We start from the raw sequence: 17,908 nt of genomic DNA, 5'->3' as shown, positions 1-17,908 counted from the left end.
AAATCCCACTCTTACGATCTGGGAACTGGCGGACAGCAGAACCTTCAACGCCTCTTGCCAGTTTCTCCCAGCTCCGTGCCAGTACTGAATGTAGCAACCTCCCAGCTGCCGGGCAGTCTAGAGTATTTTCACGCAGCAGTGCCTGGGATACGGCGACGTCAGCACAGGGGATGGCCTTGCCGTGAGACCAGGTGCAGCGATTGCAGGCAGAGCAGGAAACCAGCATAGGCTGAGAAAACGGGATGCTTCGTCGTGGTTAGCTTCCTGGGCCGTGGGCTGCTGGGACGCGCCGAAGCCTCTTGGAAACCTCGCCACCAAGGTCCCTGGGAACCCGAGTCCCCGTCCACTTTGCGGGTTTTGTAGTTTCTAAATTCAGCGCGCAAGAACGGAAACAGTCCCACTGAGCCGGGCTAGGCCCCTATGCTCACAGAACCTCAGCTTTCTTTCCTGTCGGATGGGGACAGTGCCTGCCTTGCAGAAGGATATTTTACATACAGCGACTCACTTCGGAAATGGTAGTTAATTTTTGTAAATAGTCCCCTGAGAATATATGCTTGTTAAGATTCTGTCTTGTCCTGGAAACAAATTTAGGTCACGTTGAGAACAGGGAGTCGTTTAATGGTGAGCCTTGGCGAGCGCCACTTCGCATTAAAGCCGCCGGCGACCCTGAACCCGTGCAAGGAGATCGGGAAGTGGGGGCGTCTGGGGAAGACCAGGAAGGGATTATAGCACCCGAGTCCTACACGGGTGCTTCACTGGGCCTCATAAGTTAACTCCCTTAAAGCTTGTAACTATATCCGCAGGCACCAAACTTGGGCTGCGGATCTGACCAGTCTCTGCCCTTCCGTTTTCAGTTTCCTTTTCTCGGGCCCTGCTGCCCCACCCCCCGGCCCCTGCCGCCCCACCCCCCGGCCCCTGCCTGGGGATTTGCCCGGTGATCAGTGACGTCAAGTAGACTAAAGTTCCCATTGGAGGGCGGAGTTCAGCAGGGGCCAATCCCGGGGCTGATCGGGGAGAAATCTCGGCGGAGGGCACCGAGTAGCCGGGAGATTACGGGGCGGGGACGCGCTGTCGCGCTGGTTGCTCCAGCCTGAGTCGACCCGGAACAGACCGGTGCGGGAGAGAAGCGACCCGGGCCCTCGATTTGCGGCTCGGGACTGGTGAGTAAGGGGCATCCGATGAGAAATGCCGTGAAACAGCAGTCTCACACACGCGCCCCAGGCTTGGGGTGACTGAATGCGGCCGCAGGGCCTTGGGACAGAACCCGGCCTGGCCGCCGGGCGGGCTGGGCAGGGGGTCGAGTTCGTTGCGTCCTCTCTGCCAACCGAATCCCTCCTGCTTGCTTGACCCTTCATTCGCCCTTCCTCGTCAGTCTTTCAAGCTTTCCCGAGTCCAGCTCAGACTCTAATCCCTTATAGTCCCCAGGGCTAGAAGTAAGCGGGACCCGGATGAAGGTCTGGTGGCTTGGAGCCCTGTAGATAGCCATTTCGACTCCATGACCAAAGTTAAGTTTCCTTTCCTTTCTTCTTCTTTGGGTCGGAGTAAACCAGTTTCACCACACACACTTGGAGATGTATATTTTCCCTGCTAATTTTATCCCTGTTTAGCTTTAGGAAAAAAAGTATATTAATTTAACCTTAAGGAGTAAATAGGAGGGAAACATTTCAGAATTCCCAGTAGATTCCAGATTTTGACACCACAACCATTTGTGTGTGCTTCAAAAGAGGGGAGAATGACATTCATTCGTTCATGCATGCCTGAACCTCCTGTTTAACTGTTAGCTGAAATCATAATCCCTAGCATGTTTTTTTTCCACAACTTTTTTAAAAAATCACGTTTTCTAAACATAGATTTTTAAAAATGTTTCAAAATTAGTTTTCTTTTTTCGTAGACATTATTTTTTAGAGCAGTTTTAGATTTAAGAAAAAAATTGAGAAGATAGTCTAGAGCTTCCATATACCCCAAACATTTTACCCCTTAACGTTTTACATCAGTCTGGTACATTTGCTGCAAATAATGAAGCAATATTGATACATTATTGTTGACCAAAGTCCATAGTGTATTCAGATTTGCTTTTTTTGCCTGAATACTTTTCTGTTTGATGATCCCATCTGTGTTAACATATTGTATTGTTGTCATGACTCTTTGGTTGTGTCAGTTACTCAGACTTCGTTTTGATGACCTTTGATGCATTTTCCTTCACTGTAAGAAATACGTGAGATAATTAACTTAAAAAGAGAGAAAGTTTATTTTGGCTCACAGTTTTGGCGATTTCAGTCATGATTTATTGATCTCTGTTCTACTCACTTCATGGCCAGAGAACCAAAAAGAAGAGAAAGAGAGGAAGAAACTGGGGTCCCTTCTAAGGCATACCCTCCCCCCACTCATGATGTAAAGACCTTCCACTGGGCCCCTACCTCTCAAAGTTTCTACCACCTCCTGTGGTGCCAAGGGCAAGCCTTTAACACATGGACCTTTGGAGTATACCTATATATAGCCAAACTGTAGCAAATGGACATGTATATTTTAGGGTAACCCTCTGTTGGAATTTGCCTGTTGTTTTTCTCCTAAGACTGGTCTTATGGGTTATTTGGAGGAAAACCACAAAGTAGATTTCCATATTCATCACATCATTTCAAGGGTTTTATGAGGTCATCATGATTTATGACTCGATGCTGATCTTGATTACCTGACTGAGAGGTTTCTTCACTATAAAGTTACAGACTCTTATTTTCTCCCCTTTGTGTACTGTATTCTTGGAAGGAAGTCATTATGTACACTCCACAGGTAGGGAGTGGGGGGTGAATGATCCTCCTCCTTGAGGGCAAGTATCTCCATATATTATTTGTAATTCTGTACAAGGGAGATTGAGCTCCTCTTCCCTACTTAGTGATTTATTCAATCATTTGTTTATATCATTATGGGCTCAGATATTTATTTTATGCTTTGGGTTATAATCCAGTACTACTTTATTCTGTTGCATAATTGTTAGAGCTTTGGCCATTGAAATTTCTTTCAAGTTGGTTTCTCTGCTTCTCCTGTTTTAATAATGCTCTTTTGCTATTGAAAACACTTTTACTTATGTGACCTCTCTTGAACCTCAGACAGCTGGTAAACTTAGCAAAACATTTCCCCATGTTAAGAGGTAAGGAAACTGAATCCTGGGGGCAGTAGGTGACTTCTTAGATGTCACTTCCTGCAAGGGAATAACAGGCTGAACTTAGACTAGGTTCAACCACCATAAAAGACACTATAGCCGGGTGGCACACACCTGTAATCCCAGCAGCTCTGGAGGCTGAGACAGGAGGATTTCAAGTTCAAAGCTAGCCTCAGCAATGTCAAGGCGCTAATCAAGTCAGTGAGACCCTCTCTAAGTAAAATACAAAATAGGGCTGGGGATGTTGCTTAGTGGTCAAGTGCCCCTGAGTTCAATCCTTGTACCTCCTCCCAAAAAAAAGAAACTGCAGACCTCAGATAGAGCATCCAGGGGTGATTTCAGACTTAGACCCCCAGGATCAAAATAAAAAATACACAGAGAATGAGAAGTTGTTTTGTAAACAAAGGCTTAATTTGACTGTCATCCAAGATGAATTAGAATTTGCCAGCTTATTGACTCCCCCCATATCCCCCAAAATGAGTGTGTGTGTGTGTGTGTGTGTGTGTAGGCCCAGGAGACCTGAGTGATATTTATGGCCAAGAATATCTCTTAGTCTGCTGTGAAGCAAGTTTGTAAAGTGGAAAGGGAGAGTGTGATGAAAGCTAGGGAGAATGGAGAAGTAGTGGGGCTCTGAGTCTGGTGACACATTAATTTCACAAACATTTTATAGACACTACTTTCACTACTTTATGCCATATACTGGAAATAAAAAGAGACATGACCCTTGGGTTCATATTCTTATTGGGTAAGAAGAGGGGTAAAAATACCAAGTATGAGGCAGTGTGATAGTATTATCATAGAAATACAGTACCTCCAGACTACAGGAGGTAACTGAGGTAGGGGAACAGGAAGGAGCTCATAGATAAGGGAACCAATCCTGTTTAAGCCTTCAAGGCTGAGCTCTGCCTGAGAGAACATGTAGGAGGGCAAGGAAGAAAGTGGGGAGTTGTGAAAGGGGCGTCTTTCCTATACACGTAGTGGTCAGAGCATCAGGCAGGGTGAGGTAGGGTTGGGGGCTGGACTGGTAAGTTGGAACCAGATTGTGGAGTGCCTTGTGTGTCCCGATATACAGTTTTAACCTCAGCTATGAGTTTTGAAGTATGAGAATGACAAGATCCTTGTGTAAGAAGGATGATGCTCGCAGCATTTTGTAGGAGATAGACCATATTTCACCAAATATGAGATGCCATATTATTTTATATGCCCTTAACTGGAAAAACGTTTTGCCAATTAAGTTTATGATATATCATTGAACACAACTAATATAAAATGGATGGTATTGGTGTCTCAACCTTGATGAAAAATAGTGACTCCTTTAACTGCTGGTTTAGATGTCTTTCTCCCCCTGGTTATGAATGGTTAAAATATCTCTATTTCATTAACCCATATATGTTGAGTTCATTGGCTTCATTTGTGATCTTGAAACACTAGATATGATAAACTGGTCTTTTTCTGTGTAATAGAGAGAGAGAAAAGATAGAAAGATAGGTTGCCAAAATCAGCACAAAAATATTAGTGTTTCTGAACCAAAGATTTTAGCTATGTTTATTCTGCTTTGGTTGCTTTTATTAAGAGCAATTACTGTGCTTACGTTGCATATTAAATTTGTTGGTGTACCTGCCAAACCTTCATTTCAATTTGTTGTGTGCATGGGTTTTATATTCTCTGACCTCCATTTTTTTTTATGGGTTAGGGTTAGGATTAGTGAAGTCCAGAAAGATCAAGATTCTAGCCCTGGGCGACACAGCAGAGTTGCTGAGGCTGGGTAAAAATCCAGATGTTTTAGCCTTAGCCTAGGACTCTACTGCAAGCCTTGGTTAGAAAGGTTGGCAAAGAGTGGAAGAAGATTCTCCCTGTTTCCTCATTCAGAATTCATGGGAGCTGTGGGGAGCGACCATGATGGCTGAGAGCAAGTTGGTGATCTGTTATGTCCTAGCAGGTTTGTTCAACCCTTGAAAGCTAGCCAGAGAACTGCTCCTTGATGGGTGTCTGTGTTTGTTGCAGATATATCGACTGCACAAGCTATTTGTGTATTTCAGCCTAATAACCTTTATAACTTCCTCTGTTGGATCAGACAGTATCCTGTTTTTGCTGAAGATAGACACGTTCAAAGAAAGAAAAAATTGTTTGAGCATAGAGCTAGCTTGAGGTACAGACTGACAGGATTTGGAAAGATGCCTTCAGGATCTGATATCCTTCAGTTCATCTTCATCTTCTTGGGTAGATGAAGTCTGGCTGGGCACAAAATAACGGAGCCGCCAGGAGGCACTTGTAGGTTCAAACAGGAACTCCTTTATTGCCCCAACTCCAGCGAATGCCACCCACGCGGCTCTTCCAGGAACACCACACCACAAGCGGAACTCTCTCCACCAGGACTTCCTCCGCCCTCCACCCAGCTCCGGGAGAAAGAGGCAGTAGGAGCCGCCCTATTGCTGGACAGCAGGGGTCCATATACAACTGAATACACAGCCTGTTTCAATCCAGCATCATCCAGTCACAGCAATTATACACAGCTTAATTTAATTATCATCATCTTAATGGCTCGCTGGTATCACCTCTCAACCACTCCTTCTGGTAATATGCCAGGCGCCATTCTGGCTGTGTCTGTCAACACTTGGGTTGGCTTTATTTTCAAAGAGACTAACCTTCTGATTAACAAGATTGTTTTAGTATCTTCAAACCAAGCTTACTTCTTGAATGTTCCCAAGAAACCACCAAAATCTCCCCTCCCCAACTGAGTCTCCTTGTGACTGGCTATTGAGTAGTCTTGTTCTGCCCTAAAGCAACTAGTGATGGGGTGTGTGTGTGTGTGTGTGTGTGTGTATATGTAACAGGCCTTAAGATTTGTCACCTTTGAACTGAGGGAGAGCTTTGTCCTAAGCACAGGATCCCCAGAAAGGAATTGAATGAAGTTACCAAAAGAAGGAAGAATGGAATCTGAGTGGGTCCCTCCCCTCCCCTCAAAGATAAACATTTATAATGCTTACTAGTTAAGTCAGTGAATTCAATATCTTTTGCTGCTATAGGATTCCTATTATTGGGCTTCTCTCATGTTGTTTCTTTTCTTTTTATATTTTTACTGTTAAAAACGTACACATACGATGAGATTCTATTTCTGACCACCAGATTAGCAAAAACTTTAAAGTTGACAGTAACAGATGCTGGCATGGCTATGGAGCACCTCGAATACACCAGTACTCTCATTTTGGTAACAGTTTGGTCTGTTCTGATCAAGCTGAGGATGTGTCTACTTGCAAGGGTGTTCTAGGACATGTGTGCACATATATTCATGGGACCAGTGTTTATAATTGTCCCAAACTGGAAATAAACTCAGATGGCCAGAAGTAGATGGTGTTAAAGTTTATACAACAGCACCAAAAAGTTTAAAAATCAGCTCATAGTCACATGATTGAGCCTCATCAAAATGATGTTGATTACCCCTCCCCCCCAAAAAATTACATGCTGTTAATATGATTCCATTCATTTGAGGCTCAAAACCAGGAAAAAGAAATTATACTGTTTATGAATGCATGTGTAGGTCTAAAACTAAAGTAAAGGGCAGGCACTATTATAATTTATTCCACCACAACTATTTTCTCACTTTCTTCTCTCCTGGTTTCCGCACCTTTTTGGAGCCAAACCTTGGATACTGTGACCCAGTGGTGCTGTGCAACCCACTGTTCTCCCTTCTACAGGAAAAGAAGAAACCACCTTTCTCCCATCTTGCTGGAGAAAAAGGACAGAGGCTAGGACTGCTTGTATTCCTTCAGCAGACACCTACCATCCACCTTCTTTGCATCAGACATATAATTGCATGGACTTTGTCTAGTGGCTTCTTTTGGTCAGGAGGGGTCGGGGTGTGTGTTGGGGATGGAACCCTGGCTAGGCAAATGTTCTACTGCTGAGCTACATCCCAAGCACCATTTTTCTTTTCTTTCTGGTATTAGGGATTGAACCCAGGGACACTTTACCAAGAAACCACCAAAATCCCCCTTCCCCAACTGAGTCTCCTTGTAACTGGCAGTTATGTAGTCATGTTCTGCCCTGAAGCAAACTAGGGGTGGGGTGTGTTGTGTGATTAACAGGCCTTAAGATTTGTCACCTTTGAACTGAGGGAGAGCTTTGATCTGCAGCCTCAGTCCCTTTTATTTACATATTTTGAGACAGGGTCTTGCTAAGTTGCTTAGAGTCTCACTGAGTTGCTGAGGCTGACCTCGAAATTGTGATCCTCCCAAATTGCTGGGATTGTAGGTGTATGCCAGCATGGCTGGCCTAAGCAAAGGGAATAGTATTTTTAAAATATTGGGTTGGGACATGCAGTAGCACTTTAAGGTATAGAGAGGGTTTGTTTTAGCTGTGGATAAATTTGGAGGCAGGGAGCGTCAGGAAATGATCTGGGGACAAGAGCTGGGCCTAGATTATCTGGGGCCTCCCAGAAGAATGGAAGGGAAGGAGTTTGACTATCCCTGGAGCACCAGAAAGCCATTGAGGGGTTTCATCCAGGGGTGTTTACATAAGCATATTGACACTTTTAACATGTGGCAGGGTATGCTTGAGGGACAGAAGGAAAGCCAAAATGGCTAGAGCATTGAAAGTAAAGGAGAGAGGAGGTTTAAGTAAATTGGACACCACTGAGAGTTTGATAATCCTCACTATTGGATCCAATTTCAGCTTTTAAAGGATCATTCAATTATATCACTAGTTATAAGCTCTGGAAGGGCAAGGACTTTGCCATTTTTGTTCTCTTCTGTAACCTCAGTGCCTGGCATATAGTAGGCACCCAGTAGATAACCTGTTAGCTGTTGAGTGAATCGTGACATCCTCCTTCTTAAGCCTTCAGTGGCTTCCAGAGCTGTTAGGATTAAGTCCAGTCTTAATGTGGCTTGCATAATTTGTTCCTCCTTTTTCTCCACCTTCCCTCTGCTCAAATCCAGTGGCCTGCTGTGCCCCTGCCCCTGCCCTGCCCACCCCTGGCTAGTTGTCAATTCCTTGTACTCATAGCCATCCTTTCCCTCCATTCTTCTGCCTGTGAGGCTGTCCCTCCACATCACTTCTAGTGGTGAGGGAGGTTTCATTCTCCACACCCCAGAGTGTAGTGTGGGGCAGTGGAAGGAGTTCTGGGCAGGGAGGTGCATCTCCCACAAGCTCTGCCACTGAGCAAGCCAAGTCAAGCCAAGGCTCTGACCCTCACATTCCTCATCTTTAAATAAAGGGGTTCAGCTAATGTCCCAGTTCTGACTAGACATTAGAATCACCTGGGGAGTTTTTGTTTTTTACTTTTAAATACCAAAGCCAGGCCCACCTCTGACATTCTGACTCATTTGGTCTAGGTATGTGTTGAAGCCTCCTCCCCAGGTGATTTTTGTGTCATTTGGGCTGCAAACCATCCCACTAGAGGATAAAGGATTCCTTCTTCTTTCATTTATTTATTTATTTATTCTCCCCATGGTGCTAGTGATTGAACACAGGTCGTCAAGAATGCTAGGTAAGCGCCCCAAGATTACTTCTTATATTCTCAGGTGCACAGCACACAGATGACTTTCGGGAATATTGTAGGCAAAAGAGAGTTTGGTTCATGAGTCAACATAAGACAAATTTCCAGTCAACAAACACCTAGAACTTCCAATTTTCTCTTAGGCAGGGTTGCCCAGTAGACTGGCTGCAAGACAAGGACACTTTAAAGCCTTGTCTCATCTACCTCCCAGCTGGTGGCTGCCTCTGAACCCCGTGGGAATTGCTGCTGCTTGGAGCATTCTCAAAGCCTGGTCCTGGTGGTACACAGGGCCCACACTGCCTTAGGAGCACCACTATTTCTTGGCCTGTGGGAGAAAGTAAAACCCACATGGGACCACAGAAATGCACTGTCCAGGCACCAGGATCTCCTGGGGATAGCCTGGTGCTCAGTACTCAGCCACAACCAGGGTTATAAAATTTGGGTGCTAGGGTGCAGCCACTCCTCTAGTTTGCACATCTAGATCACACTTGCTTTTTGCCCTGAATTCTTTTTTTTCTTTTTTCAATATTTGTAGGCAGCCAAAGGAAAGTAAAAGTTTTTGCCCTGAATTCTGTTCTTTCTTGGGTTACTTGAGGTGTCTTTTGAAAGCTTGCTTCTAGGAGAATTTACTTATTTTGCATTAAGAAATGGACCTTGATCTGGGGCCCCAAAAGCCCTTAAACGAGATTCCCACAGGGCATGGACTCTAAATGTTAAGATGACAGGAAGAAGAAGCTATTATTTGGAGGCCCTGAACCTGTGGTCTGGAGGCAAGGGTGGAAACCTAGGTCCTTCAGCCTCAGATTACATATCTGGGATTAAGTGTTTTCTAGGGTACCTCTCTGTGGCTTCTAGGAACCCAAAGCAGCAGGATGCAGGGGGAAATGTTGCTCGTATTAGGGTACAAGAAGCCATAGAGTCTTGAGTGAGGGTTTAGCACTTGCAGGAGCAGAAGCTGGCTGCTGTTAAGAAGCACAGGGCTAGAGTTCTGACCCCTTTCCTTTGGAACTGGGCCCAGGCACAGGTGGAGGCAAAGAGTGCCAGTATCTGCCCACAAGGTGTGGACATTGACAGCAATGCTTTCCTCAGCTAGGTTTTAGTTCATAGTTTCCACATGCTGAAATGTACTGCCAGGAATTAATGTCAGCTCCTGCCAGTCTGTTGATATATGTAGATTAGATATCTACTTGTAAGACAGAAATGGATTATGGAGAAAGGGAAACTCAGCCAAAGGTAGAAAGTATCCTCAGTTCTGCCCATGAAGAGGGTGCCAGGAAGTCGCAGACCTTAGTTTTTGAAGCATCATCTTCTTTTGGTAGAATTGCATCTGGCTTGTAGCTTATTGAAGGGATACAAGAATGCTCCCACAGAAGTGATATGTGACCTCAGGTACAAAGTAATTCATGAAGTAACTTCCTTGGGATTTAAAATTGTTTTATGAGTAAAGGGAATGGAGGTAGACCACATTTGCTCTGAGTTGTGTTGTTTTGTTTTTCTGGCTCTACTCTTTTTTATGGTCTGCCCAAGATCCAAGGTGTAAAAGGGAGAGTAAAGGTTTTTGCCTCTTATTGTGGAAATTTGTGGAGATAATCAGAGAGAATATGCTGAAGGCACAATGATAAAAAGGTCAAAACCATAGAGGAATGGTGGTTGAGGGAAGAGTTTTTGGAGAGGATGATTATACACAGGATCTGACAGAACTGGGCATGGGAAAAAAGAAAAGCTTTTCTGGTTTGCCCATGTCTGTCATACCCAACCTCATTTCCTCTAGTTATGAAATATTGAGATCCTCCTTCCATCACTGAAAAGGAAAAACTGCTATCCAACAGGACTACCTTATGTAAAGCATGCAATAGTGATGGCTAGGGTACTTTCGGTCAGTATCAGCAGAATATGTGTCCCTTTTTTTCTGTCAGCACGACTCAGCTCACAAAGCCTTCAATGTAGATGACCTCATCAGAGCATCCTAACAAAGGAGCTGGCATTAGACCCCATTTTACAGTGTGCTTGGGTTGGGGAAAGAGTGTGATGAACTGGGCTGAGGTATTGGCAACAAACACTGCTTTCTAACCCTAGTGTTCTTGGACAGGTTGCTAAATCCATTGAGCCTCAGTTTTCTCAGAAGAGGATCCTGAACATGAAATATTGTTCAGATGTATAACTGGCAGATACCATTGCCCAGAAGTTGTTGTCACCTGGTTATTTGGTCCCAGAGCCCAAACTTGAACCTGTATTGTTCAAACCTGGGGTCTTATTTGTAAGTATTTAGCAGTACCACAGTCTTCAGTATACATGCAGATAGAGTCTGTACAACCAAGCAGTGAGATTTGTGTCCATCATCTTTTCAGTACTGTGATAAAATATCTGAGAAAATAAACTTAAAAGTAGGAAAGGTTTTTGTTTTTTGTTTTTTTTTCTTCACAGTTCAGAGATTTCAGTCCATGGTTGCTGTATTGGTCAGCTTGTTTGCCTCTGGGACCAAAAGGTAATTTTAAAAGAACAATTTTAAAGAAGGAAAAGTTTATTTGGGGCTCACAGTTTCAGAGGTCTCTGTCCATAGATGACCAGCTCTATTGCTCTGTGCCTGAGGTAAGGCAGAACATCATAGCCGATGGCTGTGGTGGAGGAATGTAGCTCAGGACATGACAGTTAGGAAGTAGAGAGAGAAACTCTACTCACCAGAGACAAAATGTATACCCCAAAGTCATGCCCCCAATGACCCACCTCTTCCAGCTACATCCTATCCTGCCTATGGTTACCTCCTAGTTAGTCCCTATCAGCAGATTAATGTACTGATTAGGTTACGACTCATAACCCAATAATTTCACCTCTAAATTTTCTTGCATTTTCTCATCCATGAGCTTTTGGGGAACACTCATATCTAAATCATACCAGTTTGGCTGGCTCCATTTTTTTTCTGGCTTCTTAGGCAACACATCATGGTGGAAGGGGGAGTATGGTGGATCAGACCTGCTCACCTCATGACAGGAGAAAGAAAGAGGGAGAGGGAGGGCTCAGGGACAGGATTTAGTCCCCAAGGGCACATCCTCAAAGACTAGTTCCCTTCAATTAGGGACATTAGCTCTGAGTTGTTTTGTTTTGTTTTCCTGGCTGTACCCTTTTCCTGGCTCAACTTCTACCTCCTACAGTTTCCGCTACCTCCCCATAGTGCTACCAGCTGAGAATCAAGCCTCTAATACATGAGCTTTTGGGGACATTCCAGATTTAAATGTAACAGGATTGAAAACGAGTGTGGATCTGTTTCATTTGTCTAGTTAGGGCAGACTCTGGAAGAAGAAAAAAAAAGTTCTATACAATTAACATTGTCTTCAATTCCGTTGAATCCATTTGTTTGTTCAGCACATGTGTGTTGAGCTTCTGCAAGGTTTCAGACACTTTTATCTCTATTGCAATGATTTAAATATTTTTGTTAGTTTCAGCTAGAGGCTGGGTGTGGTGGCTCATGCCTGTAATTCTAGCAACTTGGGAGTCTGAGGCAGGAGGATTGCAAGTTCAAGGCCAGTCCAAGAGAGTTAGTGAAGCCCTAAGCAACATAGTAATACCCTTTCTCAAAATAAAAAGAGCTGGAGGTATGACTTAGTGGTAGAGTGTCCTTAGGTTCAATCCCCATTGCCAAAAAAAGAATGTGATCGAATCTATAAACTCTTTCCCCAGAATATTTTTCTTTTTACTTTGTTTTGTTGAGCCATTTCAAATTGAGGGTTTTTTATGTTTGTTTGTTTGCTTGCTTGCTTTTTGTAATCTAGGCCATTAGATTACAAGTGTATGTGACTGCACCTGGCTCAAATTAAGTTTCAGTCATGCCACTCTGAATTCTGAAGAATCCATGGCCAAGAAATATAATATTCCTATTCAAGATCTCAATAAATGCCATTAAGGAAATAATCACCCAAATTATTTTCAAATTAGTCCCCCCAAATTTTTATAGCTTAAAAAATTACAAAAACAAAAACAGGATCCACTCATGTTTTTTTTTTTTTTGCATTTAGTTTTTACTTCTCTTCTATGACATTGACTTTAATAGACCAGGCCATTTGTCTTGTGGAATGTCCCACATTCTGGATTTGTCTGTTTCCTCTTGGTGTGGTTTAACTTCACTATCAGCACTTTTTCTGTGGTGACATACTACAGTGTTCTTTTATCCTTCATATTTTCTCTAAACTGGAAGTCAAATCTAAAATCTTAATTAGATTCATTCATGTTGCACATTTTTGGCAAGAAATCTCTATAGATAATGCTGTATAGTCATATGATGCTTTATTAGGAAGCATATGCCAGTTTGCCTCATCTGTTAGTGATGCTGTATTTGGTTACTTGATTAAGAAGATCACTAGATTTCTCCCTTATTAAGAAACATTAGCTCCAGGTGTGGTGACACACACCTGTAATCCTAGCAACTCCAGAGGCTGAGATAGGAGGATCATAAATTTGAGGCCAGCCTCAGCAATATAGTAATACCTTGTCTCAAAAATATAAAAAATGAACAGGGCTGGTGATGCAATGCAGTGGTAGAGTGCCCCTGGGTTCAATCCTCAGTACCGGAAGTGGAGGGGCACATTAAGAAATAATCTATTCAGTGTACTTTGGCACCATGGGGGCTATTCTGTCCCCACAAATCTTTCATCTGTGGTTTTAGCATTTATTGATGATACTTGTGTTGTTATAATGGCAGATGTTCTTTCTTTTTCTATCCTTAACTTTCTTTTCTTTTTTGTACTAGGAATTGAACCCATGGCCTCATGCATGCTATGCATGCTCTTACCACTAGACTATACTCCCAGCCCCAAATGGTGTCTAATTCTATTATGTTTCCTCTACTTATTAATGTTTTTCTATAATCCTTAGGCAGTTTTATTTATCTAGTACAATGATTTTTATATAGTTTCAAGACATTTGAAGATCCACTGAAGCCCAGTATGGAGCCTGGCTAAGTGACAGTACCTGTCCTGGTGGTGACACTACCATATTTTATGTGGAGGGGAGCTATAGCTAAGCTCTTAATAGTCCTTTTTGTCTTCCAGTAAATTGCAAAGTAAATTCTCATCCCCAAAGATGACACTTTCTTTTCCCCAACAACAACCATCCAAAAAAAACCTCAGCTTTAAAACTTCCAAGCCATTCAACAAAGTAGCATGAGAAAGGGCTCCAAAGCCCACAAGAGTTACCCATACCACTTCCTTTTCTTCTTTCCAAGTTCTTTACAGTGTGTTCCCACTGGAAGAATGCCTGGCAGGCTATTTCCTCAAAAGTAAGAGCAGGCAACTCAGCATTTCTACCAGCCTTACTGATATCCTAGAGGAACTTGATGACACCTTCATTTGCCAGTTGAATGCCTTGATCCCTTCATTTGAGCTGTGAACATGCATGTTTTTTCACACTCATTACATCTCTTAAAGTCACACATCTAAATCCATGAGTGCTTCCAGTTGGGATTTAGTATCACAGTATAACCATCCCTTACATTTGTATAGTACTTTACAAAGCACTCGTTATGTATTATAGTCACTATATTATAATCCTGTTTTGTTTTCTCTTTAGTCTTATAGAATCAGGCCCTTATTTCTATGTATTTAGTGTCACTGTTGACAAAGGCCACTGGACTCTGTTGTGATAGACTTTGATTGCACATATCAATAATAATATTGATTTGCCTGTGGTTTTAGTTGCTGCATTTCACTTGCTTACCTTTGTCTCCTGTTGGCTGGCTTCCTGGCCACTATCCTAGTTGCCATCCATGGATCTACAGCAGAGCTACTTCCCTACTCCTGCCCCACACCAGGAAGACTTTGTTTACTGTAACTCTGGAGCACACTTGGCACCCTAGTTGGTTCTGCTCATTTATTCTCTTGCTGCTGCATTCAGTCTCAACTCTCTTTGTGGTTTGAATACTCTGGTTTGGGGAACCAGGGGTCTGGGTTCTTTCCTAGATTTCCTTTTGTGTACCAGGCTTATGCTTAGTACTTTGAACACAGTTTTTTCATATTCTGTGTTTCATTTAACTAAGAATGAATGAAGTTACCCTAGAATGGTAGTAAGGAGGATAAAATGCTAGAGGTCACCTGGTCCAATCCCCTAGTTTTACTTCTGAGGAAATAAACATGCCTAGGCTTCTTTCAGTTGTATCATACCACAGAAGTTTTAAAAACCCTTGGAGGTAAGCATTACTCTCCCCAGATAAACTGAGGCCTGGAGTACTTAGATGACTTCTGTGATGTTGTCACAGAGTCAGAGGCAGAAGGCAGCTGTTGAGTCAAATGTGCTGAATCTTGTCACCTCTGACAAGAACAACCAGGCCTGCTTGACCAGGAGAGTCACAGTTGAGAGTGAATCCAATACAGCCAGGCTGTGCTCTGCTGACAGACTGAGTTTAGAGTCCAACTGCCTCCAGGACTGAACCAAGGCCAAACCCTAGAATAGCCTGCGGAAACACACGCAGAGGGAGACATTACACTCAAACTTTTTGCTCTTTTTTTTGTTTTGTTTTGTTTTGTTTTGGTACTGGGAATTAAACCCAAAGGAACTCTACCAGTGAGCTATATCTGAGCTATATCCCCAAACTTTTTTTTTCCAGATTACATTTTTTATTAGAATATTATAATTAAACATTGTATTTGTGTTCCTTTTGACAAAATTATGCATATAAGGAATTTTATTTCAATCCCCATTTCTCCCTCTCCCTTTATCCCTCCATCTCTACTGTTCTTCTTTTCACTCCTTTATTTATTTTTGATTGGTACTTTCTACATATACATGAATGAGAAATTCCCTTTGGTGCATTTATATATCTATATATAATGTGATTCTGTTAGATTCTTAATATATTTTTTCCCTGCCCCTTCCTTTCTTCCTCCCTCTCATTCTTCTATTTCTGCTTCACTGATCTTCCCCGGATCTTTATGTTATCTGATCCCCTGCCCAACTCCTTTCTTTCCCTTGTTTTGTTTTAGCTTCCACATATGAGAGAAAACATTCAACCCATTCTCTTATTTCACTTAGCATGATTTTCTCCATTTCCATCCATTTACCGGCAAATACCATTATCATTCTCCTTTATGGCTGAGTGAAACTTCATTGGGTATATACCACATTCTCTTGATTCATTTATCTATTGACAGGCATCTGGATTTATTCCATAATTTGGCTATTGTGAATTGTGCTGCTATAAACACTGAGGTGACTGTGTTGCTATAGAATGTTGATTTTAGTTCTTTTGGATAAATACCAAGGAGGATAGCAGCTGGGTCATGTAGTGGTTCCATTCCTCATTTTTTGAGGAATCGCCACACTGCTTTTCCAAAGTGACTTATTTGCAGTCCAATCAACGATATATGAGTGTACTTTTCCCACATCCTTGCCAGTATTTAATATTTATTTTCTTGATAATTGCTTTTCTGATGAGTGAGATGAAATCTTAGTGTAGTTTTTATTTGCATTTCCCTGATTGTTAAAGATGTTGACAATGTTTTCATACATTTGATGGCCATTTATGTTTCATCTTTTGAGAAATTTCTGTTTGGTTCTTTTGCCCATTTACTGATTTTTTTTTTTTTTTGCATTGGGTTTTTTAAATTCTTTATATATTCTGGATATTGGTCCCCTGTCAGAGGAGTTGCTAGGAGAGATTTTTTTTTCCCATTTCATAGGCTCTCTCTTTACACTCTTAATTATTTTCTTTGCTGTATAGAAGTTTTTTAGACTGATGACATCCCATTTATAGATTCTTAGTTTTATTTCTTGAGCTTTAGTTGTCTTGAGGAAGTTGGTACCTGCACGTATATGGTAGAGTGTTAACCCTGTGTTTTCTTACAGCAGTTGCAAGGTTTCTGGTTTAATTCCTAAGTCTTTGGTCCATTTTGATTTGACTTTTGTGTAGGGTTAAAAATAGGGTTCCAATTTCATTCTTCTACATGTAAATATCCAGTTTTCTGAAAGAATTAACATTTTAATCCCTCAGGGGACAGTCTCCAACTTCCCAGACTCACTCAAAATTGGCCTTCTTGATCTTGATCCGACCTGACTCGATTTATCTATCTACACTGATAGCCTGTCTAATTCTGGCTTCAATAGTTTGACTTCTTCTTTTCCTGTTTGTATCTCTTTAATTTCATTCTCTTGCCTGGTTGCTCTGGCTAGAGTTTGAAAACTGTATTGACTAGAGTGAACACCCTTATCTTGTTCTTGATTTTAGAGGAAAATCTTTTAGTTTCTCTCCATTTGGTATGATGTTGGCTTTGAGTTTGACATATATAGCCTCTATAATGTTGAGGTAAGTTCTTTCTGTCCCTAATTTCTTCAGTATTTTTAACATGAATCATTGCTGGTATTTTATCAAAAGGCCATTTTTACTTGTATTGAGATGATCATATGGTTCTTGTTCTTCTATTTACATGGATAATTACATTTATTGACTAGTGTATGTTGAACCAACCTTGCACCCTTGGGATGAAGCCCACTTGGTCATGGTGGATTATCTTTTTATAGTGTTTTTGAATGGAGTTTGATAATATTAAGGATTTTTGTATCTGTTCATCAGGAGGTTGGGCTGTAGTTTTTGTTTTCCTAGATGTGTCTTTGTCTGGTTTTGTTATTAAGGTTATATTGGCTTTATAGATTGTATTTAGGAGTGTCCCTTCCCTTTAAATTTCATGGAATAATTTGAAACTGATGTTAATTCTTTTTTAAAGGTCCGTAAATCTCAGATGAGAATCCTGGGCTTTTCTTTGTTGGTAGGCTTTTAATTGCTATTTTGATTTCATTACGTGATATTGTTCTGTTTATGTTTTCTATGTCTACCTGATTCAACTTGGGCAGGCCATATATGTCTAGAAATTTGTCACTGTCTTCCAGATTTTATAGTTTTTTGGAGTCTAAATTTTCAAAATAGTTTCCAGTGATCCTCTAGATTTCAGAAGTTTCTGTGGGCTTATTTGTTTGCAGAATCAGCTCTTTGCTGACCCTATGCATTATTTTTTGTTCTCAATTTTATTAATTCAGCTCTGATTTTTTAATTTCCTATCTTCTACTGATTTGGGGGTTCGGTTTGTTCTAACAAGTCTAGGCCTTGAGGTGGAACATAAGCTTATTTGAGATCTCTATTTTTTTTTTTTTTTAATTAGGCACTCGATGCAAAAAGTTTTCCTTTTAGTACTGCTTTGTTATTCCCAACCCTTTTTATTTTTTATTTTGAGACAGGGTCTTGCTCCATCACTCAGGCTGGCCTCAAACTTGTCATCAGC

The 17,908-nt window shown here is 41.8% G+C and overlaps 1 protein-coding gene across 2 annotated transcripts in view; it reads left to right on the top strand.

The window, feature by feature from the left end:
- The first annotated feature begins 218 nt into the window (after window positions 1-218).
- The window catches only part of Trim26 (tripartite motif containing 26), a 28,010-nt gene continuing 10,320 nt past the window's right edge, over window positions 219-17,908 (top strand). The window contains exon 1 of one of the 2 annotated variants that reach the window (XM_015507456.2): window positions 219-515. The gene's annotated coding sequence lies outside the window, so the exon portion shown is untranslated. Of the gene's footprint in view, window positions 516-985; window positions 1,161-17,908 lie in introns of those variants that run through there. The other variant, XM_015507455.2, reaches the window with a different exon arrangement.

This window comes from Marmota marmota, unplaced genomic scaffold (assembly GCF_001458135.2).
Source record: "Marmota marmota marmota unplaced genomic scaffold, marMar, whole genome shotgun sequence".
Taxonomy (NCBI): domain Eukaryota; kingdom Metazoa; phylum Chordata; class Mammalia; order Rodentia; family Sciuridae; genus Marmota; species Marmota marmota.
Note: the sequence above shows the minus strand (reverse complement) of the source record. Positions and strands in the feature narration are given on the sequence as shown.